General features: G+C 45.8%; 1 long non-coding RNA gene across 1 annotated transcript in view; it reads right to left on the bottom strand.

Moving 5' to 3' along the window:
* Positions 1 to 2188: 2188 nt before the first annotated feature.
* The window catches only part of LOC138245684 (uncharacterized), a 52923-nt gene continuing 42042 nt past the window's right edge, over positions 2189 to 13069 (bottom strand). Inside the window, exon 3 of the long non-coding RNA XR_011194158.1 lies at positions 2189 to 2235. This is a non-coding gene — a long non-coding RNA (uncharacterized lncRNA). The remainder of the gene's footprint in view (positions 2236 to 13069) is intronic.

Genomic DNA, 13069 nt, shown 5'->3' with positions numbered 1-13069 from the left:
TTAGGCTGAGGATCAATTTGCGCTAACACATCTTTTAGTTCTTCCTTAAGGCCTTGATAAAAAAGTGCAGCTCTCTTTTCTTCGGGCCAAGCTGTATCAACCACCAAACGATTAAATTGGGAAAGATAAGAAATAAGGTCCTTATTTCCTTGTCGTAGTTCCAATAATTCTTTATCAGCCGACATTGTAACTGCTCGTCGATCTAACACTTTCTCAAATTCTTCCACAAATCGACACCAATTATAAAGCAGAGGACTGTCTTGTCGTACTAGGGGAACTGCCCAATTTGATGCATCTCCAGACAAATAAGAAATTAAAAAGGTTATTCTAGACTGTGGATCAGGGAAGGCGGCTGGTCGACAAGTGAAATGTAGCTCCACTTGGGTAAGGAATATCTGGACTTTGTTAGCATCTCCCGAAAACCTTTCAGGAGCAGCCAACGGTATTTGTGTGTGAACATTGACGGGTACATTGGTGGGAGATGGAGGTAATCGTGGTAATGGTGTTCCTCCTGGACTGTCTATCTTAGCTTGTAATTGAGTAACTTTGGTAACTAAAGCTGTAGTGTCATTCCTAGAATCCTGTAACTCCTTTTGTAATTGCGTTAATGCCTGCATTACAGTGTCTAGGGTAGTCATTTCGGCAGCTATCGTGCAGATCAAGAGAAGAGAAAACTCATGGGCCTTCTATTCTGTCAGGAGGTCCAAATTCTCGGGATCTGCACAATGCTGAATAAGGGTCCCACTTCCAGGCAACACCAAAGTCAGATGCTGTTATAGCGCTGAACTCTGGAGGGGCCCGGCCGGGGGAAGGGGTAATCGGAAAGGAACAGCCAGGAAGGAGATCTGAAAAGAAAAAAGGTTAATACAAACATTCAACAATGACTTTTACTAAAATAATTAACTGCCTCATAAAGATCTCGCTAATTTCCAAAGAATGAATTTCAGAAGGAACGAATTCTCCAAAATATGTTTTTTCAAGTAAAATTCTGTACGATTGTTGTCCTTTTTCTTAGAATTTTAAAGTAACTCGATTATTTTCAAATAAAACAGTATTTATCAAAAGACACTTTCTCTTTAGATGCACATACCAATTGAGAATCCAATAACACTATGTAAATAACATCTGTTCACAAAAAGCCTTTAAAACGATTACACAACTCTTCGAACGGAATCTCCAATTAGTTAAACAAGCAATTATTTTCAAAGACAACTGCCTGGAGACAAATGGTTACTTTGATTTATAGTTGTAATAAACGAACGGGAGAATACAATGTTACAGAACAACACTCCTATCGTTCGTAGACTCTGTAAATAAACTCCGAGTGCGGAGTTATCAGAAATGGGCAACAGCCCAAAAAGAAAATCGCTCACCGCCGCGAGCCGGCCGCGCGCTACCAGAAAAATGAAGACTCCAGAATTCCCGGCAGCAGAATCAAAGAGACGCGCTCCTCGCTAAACGCTCAGAATAGAAGGCGTTGGTTGAAAGTGTGTGGCAGGTATTTATAGCCTGACCACACCCAAGACTAATTAGTATTTAGAGAAGGCTGGGAAATGCAGTTCTCCTGATTTCCTGGTTCTTGTAGACTCTTCATTTTATTATACTTGAAGAATGGTTATGACAATGATACCACCAATGGCCCAATCTTTTAGATAGATGGCTTTTACCACACAAGATGTGTGATGTCAAGGAAATGGTGGCTGTTTCATAGGAATAATTGCGCCCACGCGTCACTGGAGTCCTGACATTTTGTTCATCGCTATAAAAGAAAACTGGCCCAGATAAAAAGGACCGGAGCACGGTCTGAATTGTATTATAGTTTTCTTTCTTTCTTTTGTTTGGCTGTTTTCTTTAACAACCCAAATAAAATACAAGCAACGGAGACAAAGGAATCAGGGACTTACATATTTCTTTATTTAGAAGCACAGAAGTTATTTGATTGAGTAGGTAGGAATACTATAGAAGACAAACAATAACAAGCAGAGTAGGAAAAACAGTAAAAGACAGGAAAACGGAAGCAGGATAGAAAGAAAAGAAAGAAAGAAGGCCAACAGGAAGTTAAGGAAAGTACAGAAACAGAGGGGTGACAGGAACCAAGAGGGATCAGCACCAGAAAAGAAAAGATAGAGAGAAAAATAAGAGGCAACTAGGAAAGAAAGAACACAGAACAAAAAGAGGACATACTTACCAACCCCTGTGTTCTTCTTTTCTTTGCATGCTGCTCCTGAGTTGGCCCTGGATAAGAGAAGAAGAACAAGAGAAGAAAAGCTTGAAGATTAACAGAGAAGACAAAGAAAATAATCAAGACAGACCAAGAATAAACTGATTAAGAGACTGTCAAGTCTACTTTAATTTAATAAACCATTATATAACAAGACAAATGCATTCCTCCATTTTCTGACCCCTCTTACAGTCATTCAAAAAGAAGGGGATGCAATTGGGAAAGCCATGACCGTGGATGCGGACAAATGGGGCCTTGCCAAATGCCTGACACAGTTGCTATTCCCTTTTGAGGTTTTTATACAGGATGTTAGCAAGGAGGACAGTACGACGGGCCAAGCTATCCCATTGTTGGAGCTGCTACAGGATCACCTAGAGAAGGTGCCTGAAGGTACTCGATCGCAGGTGTGAACGAAAACGAAGAAGCGCATGCCTTGGCTGAGAGCTTAATTCTTCGCTTATCTTGTAATGCAAGGCTGCAAAAAGACATCACGTTGTCCAAAGAGCACATCTGTACCACACTATCTGATCCACAGTACAAAAAGATTCTGGCCACTTTTTTTCCTTTTTCTGAAGGGGATGTTTCAAAATACCAGAGATGGATTGTTGAGCAAGCTGGAGATCTGGAAGAAGAACGGTTGGAAATGACTAGAGTCCCACTATCGGGCAGGAGTTCTGGGGTGCCGCTTTAAACTTCCAGAGAGGGCAGCATTGTCTCACAGCAGCCAACACAGCAACAAGAACACCAGCAACAACCACAACTACAGGAACAGAAATGTTGCCCCCAACCTCTGCATTGGATTGGTTTCAAATGGCAGGTCTTAAGTCCAATACTAAGGTGAAGGAAAAAGAGGCTGAGCAAGTGGCAGCACCAATGACCATTGAGAGAATGTTCCATGAGTATCTGGATGACCCAAAAGAAGTCTATGTGGATCAAAACCCATTGCTTTAATGGTATGTGAAGATGCGCCAATGAACAGTACTCAGCAGGCTGGCAATTAAGTATCTGACTTGTCCTGTGTCTAGTGTTTCTGCTGAGTGTGTGTTCAGTGCAGCTGGTGCAGTTGTCACAGTGAGAAGAACCAGTTTCATGCCTCAAAACGTTGATAGATTTACCATAATGAAAATTAACCAACATTTCATACCACACGATTACACAGTTCCTGAAACAGAACAGGAGGAGAAAGATGATTGGTCAGAATTAAGTGTGTTAGCTGACCAACTTCTGGGCAAACCACCTGACTTTGAGGATGAACTTTACTTCCCTGACTGAGTATGCCACCCTAGAACTTTTTAATTATTTACCGCCGAACTTCTTTGTTTGCCCCCAAAAAATGATTTAGCTAGTTGAATTATATGTTTGTACCTGATTTATACTGTTCCACCATTTTTTTGTCACATGTGTGGCTGGATTAGAATTGGACCAGTGTGCAGTGAAGAAGCCTCCACATTCTCTTTAGGACATTGAAGACAATACCTGCCTCCCTTACATACCTATTACTTTTTTTTTGCATCGCCTAGCAGGGCTGCCCGTCAGTGACAAATTCCATTGTGTTACTTGCATCAAAGAAGATATACAAATGTGTACCTATCACCGTACTTGGATTGGAAGAGCTAACTAAACCTTTGCACCAATGAGTGATGATATAACATTGAGTGATTGTGAATGATGACTGATGATATATGTGGTGGCAGACAGTGAGGGAAGGTGTTCAACTAATTAGTAAACTTGATATAAGAGTTTTGCAATGTTTGGTGCCTGATCGGTAATGATTTTTCCTGAAGGTGATTGGCCCTTTCAAACTTAGCAAAAGTTTACCTGCAGGGTCAACTCCTTTTTCCTGGTTCTTAAGAGACAAGACCAGTCACATTAGTTTACAAACACAAATCAACACAAAATACTCCAATTCTGCTTTTCTACTTGTTTTTTAACAGCAGTGCACTGCAGGTCTTAATCAGGACTGGGGCAGAGTTACTCAGAGTCAGGAGGAAGATGGAAGGACTCAGAATGGGACTACCTCAATATCTAGAAGAAGGAAATTATCGACTTCAAAGGGAAACCTTGATGATGATGACTCTGAGGCCTAGTCCTAAGCTGTGTGGAATTGACAGAGGTTCATTGATTTGGGAAATGCTGCTGGATGTGTGTGCTGCACTGCTGACAAACGTAAAACTTCCCTTGTTTTTGCTCTACCGCTGAGTCTTCTTGACACACTCCTCATGAAGCTTAAAGTCCTTCTGTCCTTCTTTTTGACTCTACAATACAACTCCTGTTTTACAATCTGCAGGGCTTCTCCTCTCCTGCATAAACGAAAGGTGAAAGCTGAGCTCAACATTCCTGCTTACCTACTGGACGGATTTAGTCAGGCACCCAAGAGCGATGGACATTCTGAGAAGAATGGAAATGTACCACCCAATTTGGCAATATGGTATCATTTTTCTCTTACAATCATATTTTTTAGAACTGGGTGGGTTCAATTCACCCCATAATTTGACTTTTTCTTATGTGTGTCGTGGTGGTAGTAGTCTGGTCTCAGTCTTTCTAAAGCTATAATATAAATGTATATGTATAACCCACCAACTCTGTGCTTTTCTTTCAATTTAGGTGCCTGTGATGGATAATCCTTTTGATTAATCCTACAGTTGGATATCACCTAGGTAGGAGTGGGACCTCGCTTGTGATGCATTCCCTGTAAGCACATTACCACGACCATTAACAACGCACCTAGGGAAACCCTCCAGTAAGGTATTGGAAGATTGAGACAAGTCAACATCATCGCTTCTTCTACACAGGTAAGAGAACTACGGGGTGAAATGAAGTAGCTTAGTTAGTATGTAACTAATTTCTACTGCAGATGAGATAAGTAATTGTTTATCTAAGTTTCTGTAGGCAATATAGGGAATGACAGAATACCCCCCTTATGGTCAATGTCATTACAGAGGGTAGTAGGATAAGCATATAACTAACTATAAATAGCTGACACACACTTTGAGAAGCACATTAAAAAGACAGGCTGCGTGAAAAGGCCAGTGCAGAATTAAAGTGAAACACAAAAAAGTCTTCAGACATCACATATAATAGAAATGTTTCCCTTTACTAAAAACCATCAACAAGTAAACCCAACCAATGTCCTAAATGTAAATATCCATCAAGTCCAAACAATGTCCAAAAGAATAAAATGTCCTGCCCAATTCCCACCTTTTCCACCCACAACAAAACTCCCTCCCATCAATTAAAAGATTAAAAAAGGTCTTAAAGAGGGCATTTTCCAGGAGGGTCTGCAGGTCTTAAAGCTGGGCCTCGAGGCATGCCATCCTACGGTCTAAGTGCTGCCGCTCACGCAGCACTAGTGAAGTAGTAGCCAGTCCGAACGAGGGCAGCAATGGTGGTATGGCTGCAAGCGGCTCCAAGCTGCCAGCGGCCTTGCCGTTGACATGGCCTGGAGGCACAGGCAGCTGGCTGGCAGAACTAGGGCCCTGGACAGCGGCATGTGCCTCACCTTCCTCCTCCACCAGCTGTTGATAGTTTTTCTGGGTGGCCTCCAACCTCTGGCCCTGGGCTGCTATCTCCTGCCACACCAGTGGTGATGGTGGACCAGCAGGAGTAGCTACATCAAGGGAAAAAAAAGACACATTGTAAAGAATGCTCTGTGCAAACACTTGTTTAAAATTATATAGTGGCACAGTAGCAGTATATTGCTGATACCTTAGGCCATTGGAATTTTTTATGTGATTAGTAGAGTCACAGGGACATGATTTTACCAACACATGCCTAACATAAAAGCACTAACTGGCTGAAAGGAGGCAGCATAACCCCAGATTTAAAGTGATTTTTATTTTCTTGTAAAAGAATTTCCTAAAAAAGTAAACCACATAGACACTTTATTGTGAAGACCGCCACATTATTAGTGTTGCGGGTTGGCCTCTGCCAATGAAGACCGCCGGCGGTATTAGGAGCCGGCTTTCCACCTGGGTTTCCGCGGCTGTAGCACCGTCACGAAAAACCCTGGTGGAAAGGCTACTGGTGACAGAAAATTTCTTTCCTGTCACTGGCAGACAACTCCCCCACCCCCCATGAAAGCCCAACAACCCCCCCACCAGGACAGTGCTCCTCTCCCCGACCTCTCCCTTCTAGTACTGCACCCCCATCCCCCCTTCTACTACAGCGCCCACCCACCACTGCCCTCCACCCCCCCTTCTAGTGCAGCACCCCCACCACCCAACACCCCCACATGTATGCACACAGACACCCATACGCACCCAGCATATACTCATTCATGCACCTCGCACACACTCATTCACGCCCCTGCATACACTTATACTCCAACACTGGGAAACACGCATTCACTCACAAGCATCCGTACACGCATACACTCACAAGAATCCATATACGCATTCACCTCTACATTCATACACGCACTCACTTCAACATTTATACACGCATTCAACCATGCATACATACATACATTCACACACGCATGCACACATCCATACACAGACACATATACACATACATGCACACATGCAGACAACACTCATTCACACATGCACACACAACACCCCCCACCTTCCCACCCCCTCCCCTGTCATACGATGAACTTACATTGCCCAGCGAGGAGGCTGTCTTGCAGGGAATGGGTATGGGCGCTTCCACCGCCGGCAGTGCCCCGCCATCAGGACATCGCCAGGCCGTATTACTGCTCATGATGTGGCTGGTGGAGTACTTTTGGTGGGGCTGGTGGTGGCACCTCCAACCGCCAGCACGACTACTGGAGGATTTCTGCCCAAAATGTGGCGGAAATCCTTCAGTACTCATGATCTGGTGGGCGGAAGACCACCAGAACTGGCAGTCTTCTGGCGCCTGCAGCTTTGACGGTCTTGGAAAAAGATCGCCAAAGTCATAATGAGGGCCTTTGCGTGGAAAAAGAAAAATAACTCTCATTGATCAGTGAGGCATCATCCACTATGGAGTACTGTATTCTTGATGTACTAAATTGATGGACTAATTGCTACTATCTTCAGTCTGCAGCTCTGGCAGCTGCAATTGACAATTATCTTATTTTGATTCCAATGGCCCTGCTCTTCTCCAAATGCCTTTCAATTATACTCTGACTCCAAAGACACACATGAATAATATATGTTGCACACGTCATGTATAAGATATCCACTAGATATCCTGTCTGACATAAGTAGATGGTGGGAAAAACAATGCACTGCAGTACAGCAAAGGAATGGGATGTATAGATTTTATTAGGCATGTTCATCACAGAGTATCCCATCCTCAAAACATGAAATCATAGGCACCTCATCCCACTTTATTTCTTGGCCCTGCCTTCAAACACAATTTATTTCATACAAGCACATTTGCTTGGCAGTAAGGGAAGGAAACTTAACTTACTCTACTCTGGGTAAGATACAGGGAAAAGGCCCGGTAGGTACAGGTTTTACTGTCGAAGAGGGGCGTTTCTCTGATCATCATGTGCCTAAGCTTTGGCTTAGTCAGTCACTGTAGTTGAAACTGTATGTTGATGAATGTCAAAAGGGAAACATTTGAAAAGGCGTAAATCCATTATGGAAACCATTAAATAAATATATGAACCATTTGGCCCGCAACATGTGACACATCCCAACATTGTTTTTGGTAGGCTGGGACAGAACTTAGGAACGAATATAGGAGTGAAGTACTGAGAGGTGGCTGAGTGCACACTGGGAGGGAAGGGAAAGACACATTGTTTACATTTTGGTTTGCAATACATAGAAAGTTTTGTAAATGCAGCATTAACAGAAGCAGATGCACATTGCACAACCAACAGTGCAGAGCCGACTTGAACCATGCTGCAGTTAGGTGGGGTAATGGCCCACAGGCCACGAAATGCCATGGGCATGGAGGTCATGGACAATGATGGGTGGGATCTGCCTCGCTTAACTAATACAGCGGCTGTACTAGTATTTGTCAATAAACAAGCAATGTGACTAACCACTGCCTTCCCTGCCACTGCAGGGACTCTCCCATCAACTGCTGCGTTTTCTGGTGCACTGGTACTGGCTCCGGTAAAGGTGGTCTGTGCTACTAGAAAAAACATTACACATTTTAGATGCCAGGTACGCCTCCCCTTTTTATTTGTATTTTTTAACACAATACAACCGCAATACATGACTACCGTTCGGTTCACAGTATCACTTTGGGCATTATGGGGGTCATTCCGACCCTGGCGGTCCATGACCGCCAGGGCCGGGGACCGCGGAAGCACCGCCAACAGGCTGGCGGTGCTTCCTGGGCTATTCTGACTGCGGCGGTAAAGCCGCGGTCAGAAAAGGGGAACCAGCGGTTTCCCGCCGGTTTTCCCCTGGCCCAGGGAATCCTCCATGGCGGCGCTGCTTGCAGCGCCGCCATGGGGATTCCGACCCCCTTCCCGCCACCCTGTTTCTGGCGGTTCTTACCGCCAGGAACAGGATGGCGGGAACGGGTGTCGTGGGGCCCCCTAACAGGGCCCCACAAAGATTCTCACTGTCTGCTTAGCAGACAGTGAAAATCGCGACGGGTGCCACTGCACCCGTCGCACCCCTGCAACTCCGCCGGCTCCATTCGGAGCCTGCATCCTTGTTGCAGGGGCTTTCCCGCTGGGCCGGCGGGCTGGCTTTTGGCGGTCGCCCGCCGGCCCAGCGGGAAAGCCAGAATGGCCGCCGCGGTCTCCTGACCGCAGAGCGGTCATTCGGCGGTAACCGCATGGCGGGCGGCGACCGCCGCCCGCCGCGGTCAGAATGACCCCCTATGTTGGTTGACAATGTTAGAAAAGCCAGGTAGTCAAGCCAACCAAAAACCTTTCGTAATGGGGGGGTAGAGATATGAAGTTGACTGTGAGTCATATAAAGTGCAATGAATGTGTAGAATACATTGGTCAATGAAGGACATATGGTTTTGGTTGGCAATTGCAAAGGGACGGTCCTCATTCTACTTTCCTGCCACAATGCACTGTCATTGAAACTGCTGGGATACTGAATAATACATGCAACACAACATTGGGGGGGGGGGTCACCATAACAATGGCCACTCTCTCGTCATTTGAGCACCAATAAGAAATAGAAAGCCTTCTCAACAAACAGTCATAGAATAGCTTGTTTGGGTGTGCAAACTCTGCATTCCTCATAGTAGAGTACCTAGTTCATTCTCTAGTCTTACAGTACCAATTTACAGGGTATATAAAGTAGGGGAGAGGGAACGCTTAATAACCAAGCAGAAGAAAGCTACAAAATATTATGGACAGGAGGAAGTCAGCTACAGAAACAAGAAATATAGAAAAAGGTATAATGCAGGGAGGGATAACAAACATTAACAAACATTGAATAGAACAAAGAGGATTTGAAAAAAAAAGTCACATTATAAGAGAAACAAGGAAAAATTATAACAAGGAGAGGCAAAAGTTAGAGAAATAAATAATCTTAACGAGAACTTACTAGGGCCAGCAGAGCCGTCAGTCGCGGTGTGTGAGAAAGTAGCCTCTTTCTAGCCTTGTTACCCCCACTTTTGGCCTGTTTGTGAGTGTATGTCAGGGTGTTTTCACTGTCTCACTGGGATCCTGCTAGCCAGGGCCCAGTGCTTATAGTGAAAACCCTATGTTTTCAGTATGTTTGTTATGTGTCACTGGGACCCTGCTAGCCAGGACCCCAGTGCTCATAAGTGTGACCTATATGTATGTGTTCCCTGTGTGATGCCTAACTGTCTCACTGAGGCTCTGCTAACCAGAACCTCAGTGGTTATGCTCTCTCTGTACAAATTGTCACTAACAGGCTAGTGACCAATTTCACCAATTTACATTGGCATACTGGAACACCCTTATAATTCCCTAGTATATGGTACTGAGGTACCCAGGGTATTGGGGTTCCAGGAGATCCCTATGGGCTGCAGAATTTCTTTTGCCACCCATAGGGAGCTCTGACAATTCTTACACAGGCCTGCCACTGCAGCCTGAGTGAAATAACGTCCACGTTATTTCACAGCCATTTACCACTGCACTTAAGTAACTTATAAGTCACCTATATGTCTAACCTTACCTAGTAAAGGTTTGGTGCTAAGTTACTTAGTGTGTGGGCACCCTGGCACTAGCCAAGGTGCCCCCACATTGTTCAGGGCAAATTCCCCGGACTTTGTGAGTGCGGGGACACCATTACACGCGTGCACTGTACATAGGTCACTACCTATGTACAGCGTCACAATGGTAACTCCGAACATGGCCATGTAACATGTCTAAGATCATGGAATTGTCACCCCAATGCCATTCTGGCATTGGGGAGACAATTCCATGATCCCCCGAGTCTCTAGCACAGACCGGGTACTGCCAAACTACCTTTCCCAGGGTTTCACTGCAGCTGCTGCTGCTGCCAACCCCTCCGACAGGTTTCTGCCCTCCTGGGGTCCAGCCAGGCTTGGCCCAGGAAGGCAGAACAAAGGACTTCCTCAGAGAGAAAAAGGTGTCAGGGCTGGGGAGGAGTAGCCTCCCCCAGCCTCTGGAAATGCTTTGATGGGCACAGATGGTGCCCATCTCTGCATAAGCCAGTCTACACCGGTTCAGGGATCCCCCAGCCCTGCTCTGGCGCGAAACTGGACAAAGGAAAGGGGAGTGACCACTCCCCTGACCTGCACTTCCCCTGGGAGGTGCCCAGAGCTCCTCCAGTGTGCTCCAGACCTCTGCCATCTTGGAAACAGAGGTGCTGCTGGCACACTGGACTGCTCTGAGTGGCCAGTGCCAGCAGGTGATGTCAGAGACTCCTTCTGATAGGCTCTTACCTGTGTTGCTAGCCTATCCTCCTTCCTAAGTAGCCAAACCTCCTTTTCTGGCTATTTAGGGTCTCTGCTTTGGGGAATTCTTTAGATAACGAATGCAAGAGCTCATCAGAGTTCCTCTGCATCTCTCTCTTCACCTTATGCCAAGGAATCGACCGCTGACTGCTCTGGACGCCTGCAAAACTGCAACAAAGTAGCAAAGACGACTACTGCAACCTTGTATCGCTGATCCTGCGGCCTTCTCGACTGTTTTCCTGGTGGTGCATGCTGTGGGGGTAGTCTGCCTCCTCTCTGCACTAGAAGCTCTGAAGAAATCTCCTGTGGGTCGACGGAATCTTCCCCCTGCAACCGCAGGCACCAAAAGACTGCATCACCGGTCTTCTGTGTCCCCTCTCAGCACGACGAGCGTGGTCCCTGGAACTCAGCAACTCTGTCCAAGTGACTTCCACAGTCCAGTGACTCTTCAGTCCAAGTTTGGTGGAGGTAGGTCCTTGCCTCACCACGCTAGACTGCATTGCTGGGTACCGCCTGATTTGCAGCTGCTCCGGCTCCTGTGCACTCTTGCAGGATTTCCTTTGTGCACAGCCAAGCCTGGGTCCCCGACACTCTAACCTGAGGTGCACAACCTCCTGAGTTGTCCTCCGGCGTCGTGGGACTTCGGGTGAGCTCCGGTTCACTCTTCTTCGTAGTGCCTGTTCCGGCCCTTCTGCGGGTGCTGGACGCCCCCTCTGTCTTCTCACGCAATTGGCGACATCCTGGTCCCTCCTGGGCCACAGCAGCATCCAAAAACCCTAACCGCGACCGTTGCAGCTAGCAAGGCTTGTTTGCGGTCTTTCTGTGTGGGAACACCTCTGCAAGCTTCTTCACGACGTGGGACATCCATCCTCCAAAGGGGAAGTTCCTAGTCCTCTTCGTTCTTGCAGAATCCACAGCTTCTACCATCCAGTGGCAGCTTCTTTGCACCCACAGCTGGCATTTCCTGGGCATCTGCCCACTCCCGACTTGAGCATGACTCTTGGACTTGGTCCCCTTGTTCCACAGGTTCTCTCGTATGGAAATCCATCGTTGTTGCATTGCTGGTGTTGGTCTTCCTTGCAGAATTCCCCTATCACGACTTCTGTGCTCTCTGGGGAACTTAGGTGCACTTTACACCTACTTTTCAGGGTCTTGGGGTGGGCTATTTTTCTAACCCTCACTGTTTTCTTACAGTCCCAGCGACCCTCTACAAGCTCACATAGGTTTGGGGTCCATTTGTGGTTCGCATTCCACTTCTAGAGTATATGGTTTGTGTTGCCCCTATACCTATGTGCTCTCATTGCAATCTATTGTGACTGTACATTGCTTGCATTGCTTTCTATTGCTATTACTGCATATTTTTGGTATTGTGTACATATATCTTGTGTATATTTGCTATCCTCATACTGAGGGTACTCACTGAGATACTTTTGGCATATTGTCATAAAAATAAAGTACTTTATTTTTAGTATATCTGTCTATTGTGTTTTCTTATGATATTGTGCATATGACACCAGTGGTATAGTGGGAGCTTTGCATGTCTCCTAGTTCAGCCTAAGCTGCTCTGCCAAGCTACCCTTTTCTATCAGCCAAAGCTGCTAGACACCTCTTCTACACTAATAAGGGATACCTGGACCTGATGCAGAGTGTAAGTACCCCTTGGTACCCACTACAAACCAGGCCAGCCTCCTACACGGTGCTGGTGGGGATGGTGGTGTTTCCACCTGCCACAGCACTTGTGGTGGCAGCCTCGGCCTGACCCCCCGATACTCTCTTTTTCTTGCCTTTGGGTGCTGATGTAGGAAATAAAGAATATAACTAAAATAGATTAGTGGTACAGTTAATCCCCTAGAAAATATTTTGACAGGCAAAGACAAATGCAGTAACACATTGACATTGTACTTTTCTAAATCAGATCGCCTAAATTACTAATATCGAGTTGACCTATTCCTAATTTCCTAAACCTTACCTAAGGCCTACTCCAAATTTCCTAAACTATATCTGGAACTACTAATGCATTGCGATGAATGATCTTTGCTTCACAACCCCCCT

Source organism: Pleurodeles waltl, chromosome 7, assembly GCF_031143425.1.
Source record: "Pleurodeles waltl isolate 20211129_DDA chromosome 7, aPleWal1.hap1.20221129, whole genome shotgun sequence".
Taxonomy (NCBI): Eukaryota; Metazoa; Chordata; class Amphibia; order Caudata; family Salamandridae; genus Pleurodeles; species Pleurodeles waltl.
Note: the sequence above shows the minus strand (reverse complement) of the source record. Positions and strands in the feature narration are given on the sequence as shown.